This window comes from Stegodyphus dumicola, chromosome 10 (assembly GCF_044657685.1).
Source record: "Stegodyphus dumicola isolate Sdum_Otavi_A_Nest chromosome 10, ASM4465768v1".
NCBI lineage: Eukaryota > Metazoa > Arthropoda > Arachnida > Araneae > Eresidae > Stegodyphus > Stegodyphus dumicola.
In genome coordinates, this window is record NC_140777.1 from 158,385,591 (window position 1) to 158,398,965 (window position 13,375).

The window sequence follows — 13,375 nt, forward strand, 5'->3', positions numbered from 1 at the left end:
AATATTGTTATGTATAGTCAGTTTAAATATTTATTTGGAACATTTGTAATTGTAATATTTTACGTTCAGAGCAGAAGTAGCCCTCTATAATGGACATCATTCAAATTTTTTAAATTTATTTCTTGATGACAGTAGATTAAAAAAATCATAAATACCTCAGCCAAAATATTACAAGTTTAAATTTACCGCGAATCCCTACTTTAAAAGCAAGTTTCCGTCACATACCTCTTACATGTGAACAGGAAAAACGTTATGGAGGAATCTCAAACGTATAGGAAAAAAAAAAAAAAAAAGACTAGTAGCTAATGTCTCATATGCTCCCAGATATACCTGATAAGGGGAAAAGGCGGAGAATGGGCAGGCTATGTAATTATCTGCACATGATATAGGAATTCTTGTACAATCCTTGCTAAATGTAGTCGAGAATTTTCTACTGGGAAAACGCTAAAAGATTTCAGGCAAGAAATAGGAATATAGGTGAAAGTAGCCTAATTTGAACCAATTTTGTATTTTTCACTATATAGGAAGACGGAAGAAGTGCCAATAAAAATTAAGTAGTAGAAAATAAACTCACTAAGTGTACCTTCAAAATAGAACGATTTATTAAATTTTAAAAATTATTTATAATGGTGAAAAATGAATTAAAAAAAATCGTGTCATCGGTTCAATTTAGGAAACCGGTTTCCTTATTTGGACCGCTAGTTTCCTAAATTGGACCATGAGTTTTCTTAACGGCAATTACAACAAAAGAACCTTTTAATTGCAGCACTAACTCCAGCACACCGAGAATGTATCCAAGCCGTGACATTTCATGCATTGTATCCTTTCTTCTTCCTTAGTTTCTTCACATAATATACAAAACCATGAATCACCAGTTTCTTTTTTATGCTTCTGCATTTTGTTAAACTTCGGTGAACTGATTTTTGCTATTGCAGATTTTGGCTACTACAGATAAGAAATTTCCTTCTTGCCGAAATATTTCTGCAATTAGCTTTTAAAATAAGTTTTAAGCACGCTTACGCATACTTCGTCTCGGAGACGAATGGTTGCCATTCCCATAAGTTTTTCGAAGAGTAGCAATTTAGGGTTAATTATAATTTATCCATGAAAAAAATGTCGTTGCCGAAATTGGACCGGTTCAATTTCGGTAAACTGTTTTCGGTCCAACTTGGGAAACATGTATATTTAATGCTTGATATTATACAGAAACGTCAAACTAATATAACCTAGCAAAATTATAATTGCAAATTGTAGATAAATAAGTAAGTTTTGTGATGGTATAATAAGACATGTAATTACTTACGTTTAGACGAATTAACTGCTTTCACACTTATGTCAAAATAACTGATTTTCTTCTTAGCCAAACGAATAACACTTCTCTCAATGTAACCACGAGGCGTTTCTTTACAAACACAGTTGCATTAACCTCTTCTGCATCTACATATAACAAAATGTCTACCTCAAATCTCGCAGATATCATCAGTCTTTGTATATCATAGCGATTCAAATAAGGCAACGGTCCAAATTAGACTACCTTCCCTTACATGTGACCATGCAACCTCATCTACATACTGCTGGGCAGTCAGTGTACCATGAATCCCTAGTAGAGCAATATATCTATCGTAGGATATGTCTTCAAAAGCAGGAAGACATGTAAGTAATGTTCGACAGCGAGATTAGGATTTCACAGCTAGTCACAGAACCTTCACACTTGCACGCGATAGTCATTCAGCCCCAAAACGAAGAGACATTTATCGCTAAGCATCATAGATCGCTATTCTGTTGCTCTAGACCAGGGACTCCCAAGTCTATGCGGGCACCATGGCGCCCGCCGATCGTTTAATGTGTGTCCACCACTGTGCGAACACAATAAAAATGTTTCAGTTCTCAATACAATTCTATGTGAAAGTTTTCTCGTTTTTAATGAAATTGAAATTGCGTCCAACACAGATACCAGCACAAAGCTAAATCCGACCGACCTCTTTTTTTTATGTGCATGTATTATTAAGTCTATAAAATTATAAATTAACCTTGAAAAAGTAAATGGTGTCCCTCGTCCAACAGATATTCTAGAATGGCTCTTAGGCACAAAGAGGTTAGGGACCACTGCTCTATCCTGACACTATTAGAAACGGAGCTGCTGTGATGACGAAGATAGAACACGTTAAGAGCAACACTTAATCGCAGATCCGTTTCTTGGAGGCGTTTCACAGAGGTATTTCATACCCACTTGAGCGGATATAGTAGTGCGGTGGCCGCAAAGCCGAGGTGGTTTATAGCGCGTAGTTGCGAGACACTTTCTGTGTTTTAAGCGGAGCTTGCTCGTGGCGACATCTATGGGTCGAATGAGAAGTGCTGTGGGAGAGACATCATTAGCTTCGGGGAAAGAACTCGAGGCCGTAACACGGAAGCGGAATCCTGTACTGCTAGGGTAAAAGAGTTCTTGTGTGCTTAGATTAAAAAATTCCGAAGCTTTCGAATTTACGAGCATTGCGGACACCATAGTGGATACAGTGGATTGGGTCGTTATTGGATCCATACGTTCCTCGCGAATGATTCTTTGATTTTCTGTACTGGTGCTTTATCTGGTCGTTTCTGAATTGTTCGGTATACGCTTTTCTCCCGTATCAACAGTTGCCAACACTACTAAATGGTATTATCCGAATGTTCATGTAGCAAGCTATACGATATACGCCGACCACTCTCCGATTTTCTTTCCAATTATAAGATACATTTCACTGAAAGTCTGTCAAATGCACAAATCGTCGTCACTGGCGAGTAAACAGCATCAGTTTCCTTCCGTACATGTGGACTGCGCCATGCAGTACCGATGAGATGGTGCTATTTAAATCTGCCAGTTCACAAGTGCAGTTTCAGTGCAAGAGATGTGATCATGAGTGGTCACACTAAATGTATATCATTTACATAATGTCTTGTCATGATGTGATGTCTCTTATGTGCATTCATTTGTCACTGTATGCTTATTCAGACATCAGATATTCAAATAAATAAATAATTAAAAAAAAACACAACTATAGAGCACATATAAGAGCAAATATAAAAGTTATGATTTATATTTGCGTTTATATTTCCTTTTTTCTCTTGTTTGTATGATTATTTACTGGGTTTATAACAATGTCAGAGGTAAATCATTAAAACTGTTTGATTCAAATAATGCAATGTATTTAAAATTATTGAATTGCATAAAAATGCTTGGAAAAAAAAATAATTCAATGAAATTTAAAAGTAATTAAAAACATCTCACGGCTTTGAATATGATATTCAAAATTAGTTAGTTAATTTTATGTTAGAAAAAATTAAACAGAAGAAAATTAAAGCCCGTTATTTTCCAGTTTTGCTGGATAGCACTTAATTTACGTTTAGTGATGAAAACAGATATCAGAAAATGCCTCATTTGTTTACAGAAATTCTGGAGTTAAAGACTGATTAAATCAGCTATGTGGTTTTAATGACATAAAAAAGGGGGGGGGGATGAAAAGTTGGAGTATACGGCTTTTAGATAAGAATAAGCTGATTAGTTTATTCATTGTATTACTGCTTGGCACAATTTTGTAATAGTGTTATCAATCCTAAAATAAATAATTAATCAATTTCGAGGAAAATATTTTTAGAAACACAAATGAAATTACTAAAATTTATAAATGCAGATTAGGCTACCTGAAAGAAGAAAAGAAACTTTCAGAAAATCATGAATTGCTTCCAAATTTTGAATGTATAAGGAGCTAAGGGAAGAAATTTTTGGTACAAAAATGATATAGAAATTAATGTTTTTCTTCAATGTCTGAGAACACTGATTTGAGCATTTTAGCAAATAGTATAAGATTATTGAACATTTTAGTTGGTAGTACATGATGACTTGAACATAGCGGCTAGCAACTTTAGTGGCTTTAAAACATAAAGCTGAAAAACTTTGATTTTTGTATATAATTATCGGTTTATTAATGAATTTACCTCTTCGAAGTGTAATGAATTAAGGTAATATTTTGGAAATAGATTATCTCATAATAATAAATCTGACGGCGATGCTTCTGTTTAATATGACAAGTTAGAAATAATTCAAAAACTACCATCCACATATTATCCAGCGCATAAGGATAGTTTTCAACTACTTAATTTTGTTTGGAGGGTAACAAACCCTACGATAACTCTGAATAATGAGCTTGTAAATGTTTCGAAACCCGTGTGCTAAAAACTTCCAAGAGAAACTAATAATAAAAGAACAAAACATAATAATATGTTTTTATGTTTTGTTCATAGATGGAAGCACTACACTTTCTGTGACGCTGTTTCAGGAAATGTTACTATTATTTTACTGTATATTAATTGAAAAATCAATTAATTTACGGCGATTATGGAACTTAAAATGAAGCAAATCATCATACTTGCAACTTCGCACCTGTTGAAGACACAGCAGCAAATGAACTGTCAAAATATGGAATTGAAATATGCTACTGAAGAAGGCGAATTAAAGAACGAGTTTAGAAACTTATAGTATGACAAAAATTATTTATTTTTGAGCTTAAGAAATTACTTTTGTTAAATGAAATTTGCCCATACTGAAATTTAAAAAATTGTTAAAAAAATATTTAATATTCATCTCTAGTTAATTTTAAAGAATAATAATAAATGGAAGAATAATATGATAAGTTGTGTGAGCACCGAATGCATATTTTATTCATTTTAAAAAGTAATGACTAAATTGCATCATGGAAATCATGTCTGGTACATAAATCTAGTTAGCATATCATGCTTAAATTGCTCACATTTTATTCGACTAACTTTATGAATTAAACTGCTGACGTCATGTCTTTCTCTCTCTGTCTCTCTTATGCTTGAAACGTGTCCAAAAGACATGTTACATTTGGTAAAATTTAAAAAAACCTCAAATCTTCCAAAACAATAGGGAATCTGTAAGGGGGTCGCAGTTGCACAAAATGGAAAGTTTTTGACGTAACTCAATGATATCAGGCTATTATTTGTCAGAATCATTATTGTACAACCGTTTTTAGCAATTTTTTTAATCTGAAACACACAGATTAATCGATAAAACTTTATTTAAAAAAATTGCTCAGGAAATGACGCGCCAAGTTACTTTCCAAAAATAAATTTTATTAACTCCAATTATAAGTACTGACCTCTGAGCGGAGATATAATCAACTGATACCATCTGGAGTTTTATAGAATTTTAAGTTAATTAACCCAGTTATCTTATTACTACTTATGATTACTTACTGCTATACCAGTGGTTCCAAAAGTGGCTCCGGTATCATTCAGGGGGTCCGTGGGAAATTAAAATTGATTTGGGGTTCCCTGAACAACGTCAGGGGGTGATCAGCGCAAGGTTTAATATAAAATAGTAAAATTGTGATCCATTTTTACTATTATAGAAATTTAAATAAATAAAATAGTAGCGATTTTTACGTCCTGAGCAAAATATAAATATAGGTGGGTGCTTAAAATATTGCATGTTACTGAAGTATTGAGCGTTATGTAATACCTTTTGCGAATGAACATTGACAAAACTTATTTCCGTTGATTTGTCACTTGTAGTAACAGTGGTGTGTATAACTCGTTTTAATGTTATTAATAAAACTTAGTTATTAAAACTTAGTTGTTTAATTTACTTCAATAAATTTAATTTACTTCAATAAATTTAAGTTTTCAATTTCCATCAACTCTTTAACAACAATGTAACAACAAAATAATAACAAAATAACAATAGAAAAAACTGAGATAGTCCCTCAAAAACGAAAATAAACAAAATTTCACTACACACGCCTATGTTTTAATAGATTTAAATGGCGCCAGCTACTGAAGAAGCATGGCAGGGTGCGAGATAGTAGGCCAAAAACAGATTTATACAGGAACGCAATAACGCCCTACGGTGCACTAACTTGTCTGCAATATAAACATAAACTGTAAAAGAGTCGTACATCGTACATCTAATCAACAATTTAGTTTTATGTTACACTGATATGAAGTATATAAACAAAATTTTCCAGTCTTGGACAAAAAGAAGTTTTATAGTGTTAGTTGGAAATTTTGGTATTGTTGCATTTTTTGTATTGTTACGCAGATAGTGTACTTTTGTTACGTAAGTATATTGGAGTAAAACTGATCTCTTTTGAAAAAAATTATATATCACATTTTTCAATATATTGACACAAAAAAAGACTTTTTCTGAAATAACATATAATTTTTTTCGTATTTCGATTCTACGATCCAAAATTATGTCTAAATATTAAATTTTGTAAAATTTGGTGCGAAATTTATGAAGAAATTAAAAAATTTAACTTGGCGCATTTTTTTTCAGCCAAGAATAATTCTTGGCGACCTTCTTAATATATGGCAACCTATTTTCCTTTCACTTCCATTGTGCAGGACCAGAAAAAAACGTCACATCGTTCCTACATTTTTACATTGCGAATGAGCAGACAAAATGTCACATCGCTCTTACTTTCAAATAATTTTAACAACATTCCTAAACCACATTTGATGTTATTATGGCTTTCAAAAAATATGCCAAATTTCAAAACGCGCCAATATATAAATTCACGTATATCTTCGGAAATTACTTTAAGATGATGGTAAACATTTTATAGGCTATAATTCAAATTTTTTTTTTTTTCGAAAAATTTATAAAAAAACTATTTTAAAATAAGTCATAAAAAATGGGCGAATGTTATTTGTAATGAACCTAAATTTCGAAATGTGAAAGGAAGAATCAAACAAATTTAATAAAAAAAGAGAGACTTATATACCAAGCCCAATTAACATTGAGGAGCTAAAATTTTGAAGGCTGATTTTTCAAAAACTATTCGTGCGATTTTTACAAAACTTAACAGTTTGGAGTAATTTGAGTCGTAGAATTGAAATATGGAAAACATTTGGCATGTCATTTCAGAAAAAGTCCGAATTTGTGTCAAAATACCTATATTAGAACAATGCTATATATAAATCTAATACATATCCTAACTCACGCTTTCGAGACATAAAAAACGCAATTTGAATTTCGTCAATCGGCCTAGTAGAACGAGAGCTATAGAACTGTGCTAATTTATTTATTGATTGATTTATTTTGTTTATCCAGTGTACGAAACAATAACTAACAGTGGTTTGTTGCGACTAAGTCATTTAATATAAAAAATTTCTTTTATCCTTTTTTGCCCTTTCAGTATGAGTGAGCCGAAGAAAAAATGCCGACAATATAGTGTCGAATATTTGAAGTATGGCTTTATTTCATCACCAGGAAATAGTACTTCACCCATGTGTCTTCTAGTAATAAAAATAGGTCAAATGATTCAATGAAACCTTCGAAGCCCAAGGAACATTTAATAAAAATCCATAGTGAAAAAAAGATAAGGATTTAACGTTTTTTCAAACAGTTAAAAGAAAAATATTTGAAAATACCGTCACTGCACCAACTCATAAGGAAAACATCTAAGCGAGACGATGATGGACTGCGCGCTTTTTATTACCTTTCTTTATTGTTTGCAAAGTCACACACTATTTGTGAAGAACTTATTTTACCAGCAGCTGTATGTGATGTAATGCGCACCATGTTGCACACACCAGCTTTCGACATTATAAAAAGAATTCCACTGAGTAAAATCACAGTACAAAGAAGGATTGACGAAATGGGCTCAGTAAATAGAAAATTCTTTATGTGAGTACTCAAAAACATCTGAATTTTCTATACAGCTTGACAAGTCCACTTTACCAGGAAACAAAGCTTTACTTTTAGCTTAAGATTTGTAAAAGAAAAAAAACTTTGCCAGGAATTTCTATTTGCTAAATATTTGGGAACCGATACGAAAGGTGAAACGTTATTTACTGAATTAAAAAGGTTTTTCGATGTTAAAGCTTGACTAATATAATTTCTTTTGCTGCTGACGGTGTTTCGGCAATGATAGGAAGATACCAAGGCTTTCTGGCACACTTAAAACAAGCTGCACCGAATGTATTTTCAGCACATTGTGTCATTCATCGACATCATTTAGTCGCAAAAAAGCTTACTGAACGTTTGCATGGATCACTAGATTATGTCATTAGAGCAGTTAATAAAATCAGAAGGAATGCCTTCAATGAGAGATTATTTGCTCAATTTGAAAAATGATGAAGACTATAATCGTTTACTTCTTCACTACAGAAGTACGTTTGGTTACATAAAAGTGCACGTTTAAATGGATTTTATGCGCTCTTTGAGTCAGTGTTGGAATTCCTGGAAATCAAAGACACAATTTGCGACACAATTTAATTAACTCAAAAAAGGACATAGTCTGTATGACTGATTTATTTGCCAAATTTAACGAAACGAATTTGAAATTACAAGGTGACCAAATAAATTTAATCTAAAAGCGTAATATCTGCGTTTATTGCAAAGGGTTTATCTGCGTTTATTGCAAAAGGGTTTCTGTACAAACAAAACTTGGGAAGAGGAGAATGTTTTCAGTTTCTAAATTTTTCCAAATTGCAAAATCGAAATGAAGATTTGCGTGATTACTGTCAAAACCTAATGGCTGTTTATGTACACCTGAACCAAAGATTTGAAGACATTCTTCACTTGGATATTCCCGACTGGGTGTTGAACCCTTTTGCGAGTGGATAAACTTAGATCCCAAGCACAGATGAATCCATACTAATGCAGCTTATTGAATTATCCACAAATGAGGAGCTTAAACCAATGTTTGAACAAGGATATCACAAATTCCGGTTACAAAAACAGATTCCAATTTTATATCCTGCATTATGGGTTATTATACAGAAGTTGTTAACTGCTTTCCCGTCTTCCTATTTGGTAGAACGTGGATACTCACAAACATTGAGCCAGACATAAATACACCCATAACATTAAGTTCATCTAAGTCATTATTTTTTTAAAAATTTTATTTTAAACAAAAGTTATAATTTCAATCAATACTTTTTCAACATTTTTTTTTTTTTAAATTTGTAATTCTTATATTATGCATTTATGTAGCTATTTCACTTGGGAGTCCATGGGCAAGTTTTGACTATAAAAAGGGTGAAAAATGTTTGGGAACCACTGTGCTACACTATCAAGTCTACATTCATCAACCCTCACCAGGATGCAGGTTAGTTACTGCATACAAGCACAGAGTTCTTGAGTTTGTAAGAAAGGTCTTTGGCAGCTGTTGCTGACCGGTTACTCTGTTACACTTATTTGTTACTGAATTATTTTATTAGCTTTAGATATACTAACCGCCTTTGTTTCGTAAATACTTAGCGTTGAATCAAAGGACAATAGATCGTCTGTCTGTCTTTGCTGTTCTAGAAGTTGACAATTAAAGTAGTGTAGAACCGTACGTTTGCAACACCAACTGCTAAAATACAAATTTAAAAATTTATATGTGTCGCCTTTGGATTGACTTTTACTATTGGTGACCTTGGCGATTGATGATTTATAAAATGGAATTTTAATTGTAGGTATTGATGATTTACGAAATCTTCTCAGACCACACTGGTCTGCATATGTTGTTTACTTATTTAAAGATTTTTATTATCTCCCTTTGCTCTTATCCGTACAACTTTATTCTGAAATAGTTCCTTGACTGCCCTTAGAAACATAATTTATCTCGAAGAATTGTTGAAAAATTGAGCCAATCCTGTGTTCTGGAAAATTCGTCCAATCCGAGCATTTGAGTTATCGAATAAAGTGTTGTTATCGTTCCTTTTTTTAGCCGGCTTTTATCGTGTTTATGTGTATGCGGAAACTAAATTTCTTATCAGAGCCTCTCAAAATGAGCAGCCACTCGAGATAGAGTTACGTTTTTAATATTTCATTTCATTTCGCCTATCTTTCCTACGACCTAAACTTTAGAATAGATAAAACGGGAAAAAAAAAAAAAAAAAATCGAAAGTTTGCTTTTGATTTTGAAAGTGATCTTATCTATGATAGAGATAAAGTTTTCTTAAAAACGGGACAACTAAAGTGATAATAACTATATTCATGAGTACATTCGTGATACCCTGAAGAAGATCAATTGGAAACGCATAGATTTTGTGTGTAGTGTTATTAATTTAGATTACTCACATTGATTAAAACCTTAACTACTAATGATTGAGGCGTAGATACACACAGGGTAGGATATACAATAGTATAACCACAGCGCTTCTACACAGTGTTAGGACCAAGTTCGTCCAAAATTTAAAATTGGGAAATTTTTTTTTTTTTCTTGCTTCTTACTATTAGCCTTCAATATATACCACGTCTATAAAAATTAAAGTCTTTATGCGACTTTAATTTTCGAAACGACTGATCATAGATCTATACTTTCAACTATAAAAGTGCTTTAAGTAAGGAAAATATTCATGTCTGGCATTTTTTTATTTTAAAAATTTAATTTCATAAAAATTAAGAAATATAACCTTCTACACGATCCTTGGTCCATATTGTTATGTTCAGTAAAAGTTTATATACATTCTAAAAATAAAATGCAGAAAGTTTGCTTTTCATATGACAAAAGTTTACCGAGATATTTAATTTTAAAATTGAATATAATTTCAGATATCGTACAAAAATTGAAGATAGAAATATTTAAATTTTTACGTAACTAAAAATGGAATGTCAGTTAAAAATTTTCTGACGTTAATGGATTAAATGATGGCAATTGCTACGCAGACTGTCAGGTTTTAATCAGTATAAAATGTTTTAAATAAACAGGTTTTATTCCATAGAATTTTATAGAATTATTTTTCTAGAAAACAATGGTAGGCTCATAGGCAACTCCTAACATTATTTGGATAAATTAAAAATGAAAAATATCTCAAGATCAAGAAAATGATTTTGTACGACTAGATTATGATTCTAAAGTAATAAATCTGCATCAGGCTGTCAATAACATATTTCTAACGTATGAAAACTTACAAATTCCTTGCATGAAAATACTTTCGGCATACCATACGAAACAAAATTACAAATTAAAGAAAGGTTATGTAATTGTACACTGCGAGAAAAAAAGGGGGGGCAGTTCTGTATCTCCCGTTCTACTGGACCGATTGACGAAATTCAAATTGCGTTTTTCATGTCTCGAAAGCGCGATTTAGGATATATTGTTGCGTGCGTACGGGTTCGTTACGAAATGAATGCACAAGTCCGATGAAAAATGAACAAAAATTTATTATTATCACAACAAAAATGCTTAAATCTTTTCAAATTATCATGCAGTATTACAATATCTCACAGTAGTTATCTTTTAACTACTCAAATGTCCAATAGAATGTGATTTAAAACAGCTAAAGAAAGCTAATCCGCGAATTCGCTACAATCAACAAGAGCAGTTTTCTAAACAACAACAAACTAAGCAACTACAACAAATTGAGATGTTTTCCTCCGTTTTTAAGATTTTAAAATCACGCGCTAGAATTTTCCAGTACTTTCTCGAAATCAAAAAGAGATATTTATTTATTTAATGTACGCGCTCTTGTATTTTCAATTTTCCGGCTTAGCTTTCTTTTAATATTCGTCACGTGCTGCACTGCGCGAGAAATAAAACCATTTAATTTATAATTGAACTAACATTAGCTTTTTAAATACCAAATTCGTAACACTGCCCCCTTCCCAAGGACTGCACGTCCCGGGCAGTACAATCCCTGGACAGGAAGCTAAACTTACAACTGTGGCATAAATGCAACTGATGCATAAACATTACATTACAATATGAAACAACATGAACAATAAATGCAATAACTAACTTAAACAAATCAAATGCTATCAAATACTAAATACAAAACAAATACTAAATACAAATCAAATACTAAATACAAATCAAATACTAAATGCAAATCAAATACTAAATACAAATCAAATCAAATACACATTTAAAAACATAAAGGACCATGGTCTGATACTATTTACAATTATTTACATTACGTACTATGGCTATAGAAATGAGCTAACCTGTCGTAATGAACGACTTTAGGTTTAGAGTTCGAAGACTTACGAATACGAACCACGACGTCATTCAGCCTGTTTAGAACTGTGTACGGACCATCCCAAGGTGACTGTAATTTCGGACAAAGTCCTTTCCGTCGAGTCGGATTCCACAACCACACCTTGTCTCCTTCGTGGAATTGATGTTCAGTAGCTCTTGTGTCGTATCGGGTCTTCATCTTCTCCGTCGCTAAGTTGACTCGTTCTCGTGCAAAGTTGTGCATCATTTCAAACCGGGCCTGGAGATCTTGAATATATTCCTCAGACGATGAAGGAGCATCCGGAGGGCGACCAAACAATAGATCACAAGGCAGACGAAGGTCACGACCGAAGAGCATCTGTGATGGAGAATAGCCGGTAGTCTCGTGGACAGCACTGCGGTAAGCCAGTAAAAACAGCGATAATTTCTTGTCCTAGTCCTGCTGGTTTCTGGAAACCACTAATGAGAGGTTATTAAGGATGGTTCGATTGAACCTCTCTACCATGCCGTCCGACTGGGGATGTAATGGCGTCGTTTGGGTTTTGTCAATGCCGAGTAGTTTGCAGAGTTCTTTGATTACTGCCGACGTAAATTTCCTTCCCTGATCGGAATGTAACTGAAGAGGCACCCCGAACCTGGAAATCCAGTGCTGTATCATCACCTCAGCTACTGTAACAGCCTCTTGATCAGGAATAGGATACGCTTCAGGCCACTTGGTGAAGTAATCAACGACAACGAGTATGTATTTGTTGCCATCAGCAGTTCGTGGCAGAGGTCCCAAGATATCAAAGGCGATACGTTCAAAAGGCGCGCCTACGTTGTAACGTTGCAGTTTGCCTCGGCTGCGTCTCTTCGGTCTTTTCCGACCTGCACAGGCATCGCAAGATCGGCACCACTTTTGCACGTCATCCTTTGCATTATTCCAGTAAAAGCGCTCACGAACTCTCTGTAAGGTCTTCATTATTCCAAAGTGACCTCCCGTAGGGCTTTAAGGACATCAGGAATGCGGGATCTTGGAAGTATCAGCTGCCATCGGAACGCCTTCCCACAACCGATTCGAATTTCAGGTATAAGACGCCGTTTCGAATGTGAAGTGAATCCCAGAGTGCCCAATATTGTTTGGTTGTAGGACTACAGATAGAAATGTCCTGCCAGGTAGGTTTTCTGTTTGACGACTCCATTAAATCAATTATGGGTTTAATGTCGCGGTCTTCCAGCTGGTCTTTCCTGACTTCATCATTACTCCACGGTTCTCGATCAGCCGATGTTGATGTTGTAATTTGTCTTGCGACCGGAGTCAGTAGCTCGTATTTCGCTTCCACCCTGGAACAATATCGGCAGTTTTCTTGGCAAAGTCTTCTAGACAGGGCGTAGGCGTTTCCGTGTGATGATCCCTTACGATGACGGATAGTGATGTCATATTC

At 33.8% G+C, this 13,375-nt stretch overlaps 1 long non-coding RNA gene across 1 annotated transcript in view; it reads right to left on the reverse strand.

The window, feature by feature from the left end:
* LOC118182515 (uncharacterized) overlaps positions 1 to 13,375 on the reverse strand; it is a 118,716-nt gene that overhangs the window by 66,680 nt on the left and 38,661 nt on the right. The gene's annotated exons all lie outside the window — the stretch shown is intronic.